Source organism: Poecilia reticulata, linkage group LG5 (genome assembly GCF_000633615.1).
Source record: "Poecilia reticulata strain Guanapo linkage group LG5, Guppy_female_1.0+MT, whole genome shotgun sequence".
NCBI lineage: Eukaryota > Metazoa > Chordata > Actinopteri > Cyprinodontiformes > Poeciliidae > Poecilia > Poecilia reticulata.
In genome coordinates, this window is record NC_024335.1 from 14,744,145 (window position 1) to 14,745,524 (window position 1,380).

Sequence of the window (1,380 nt, forward strand, 5' to 3'; positions counted from 1 at the left end):
GTGGTCCAAAAGCAACAAGGTTAAAATGCTGAAATTTTAACCTTGTTGAAAACATGACCAGATAGAGAGTTGACAATTGTGAGCTGTTGAGGCAAAAATGTTTTTAAAGAAAGAGAAACTGACAAAAAGTRATATTTGAAAAAGACAAAAATAGATTTATGCATATTTTTSTTCTTTTTTTTTGTATTTTATAAAAAAAATGCTAAGGGTTATGCGTAAACTTTAATTTGTGTATGTTATCAAAAGCAGAAATAGTCCAAAACTTCCATTAATCCTGGTATGAGCTTTATCATAACAGACTTTGATGCCCTACAAAATGACAATGATTGTGGGCAAGGAACAGTATGAGGRCAGTGCTTTGCACATCCTCGAWCTTCTCTCAGATCAAAATTRAAATTTATGGTMATTTAGCATGCTCTTGATTTCAAAATGGACACACATATACATCTTCAAGAACTGTGTGTGTCACCACCGAGGCACTTCCTTGTTCAGGGTGAGGCCCAAGAGCAGGGCGTCCAAGGCCATGGGAACTACAGGACACCGGAGGGGAGATGAGCGGAGCTCAGCAGAGCCGTGGAGAGCCGAGGTCTGAAACTAAAGCTAAAACAAACTCAGCGGGGCCACAGGGGGCCACAAGGCCACAAGGCCAGTTCCACCAGCTTCACCTGGGTTCCAGGGATCTGCTAGACCGCTGCTTCTTTCACGGATATCAAATTCTAGCTTTTATGTTGTGTGTTATGCATTAAGTGCAAATGAGAGTATAAACTCTTCAAAGAGCGTTCCAATAACTAAGCTATTTAATAATAAAAATATGACTACACAGCACTGAATGAGTTTTGAACACAGTTAAAAAATAGTTAGTTGATGTTTTCAATTACCTCTAACATCTGAAGCTATGTAAGAATGTCATTGTGGGGATTCGTGACATTCAATCATAATCTTGCATTTGTTTATCCGTAAGTAAATGTGGTAAAAAGGGAAAAAAAAAATTTACCAAAGTTTAACTTGTACAGGATCAAAAGAACTTTTTCCACTTGCTACTTTTTTCAGGTTGTCAAACAGTATATTTTCATAAACTTAAGCACCTTTAATGGTTTATGTAATRATTGACGTAAGCACTCTGACATAACGTCTTTTGGTTAAAAGGCATATATTTTTACTTTGATRAGTTTCTCTACTTCAACGGTTGAAGCAGAGAAGACATGTTAGTTCTCCATAACTAGGAATATCAAGTGCCCTCAGCAACCAAAGGGTTTTGTGTTTCACAACACATTCCACAGYGTTATAAATCATAAAAGTTATGCACATTTCACCAATTTGTGCGAAACCTCCTGAGTGTAAACGGCAACTGCTGGCAGTATTAGATCATTTTTGTAAGAC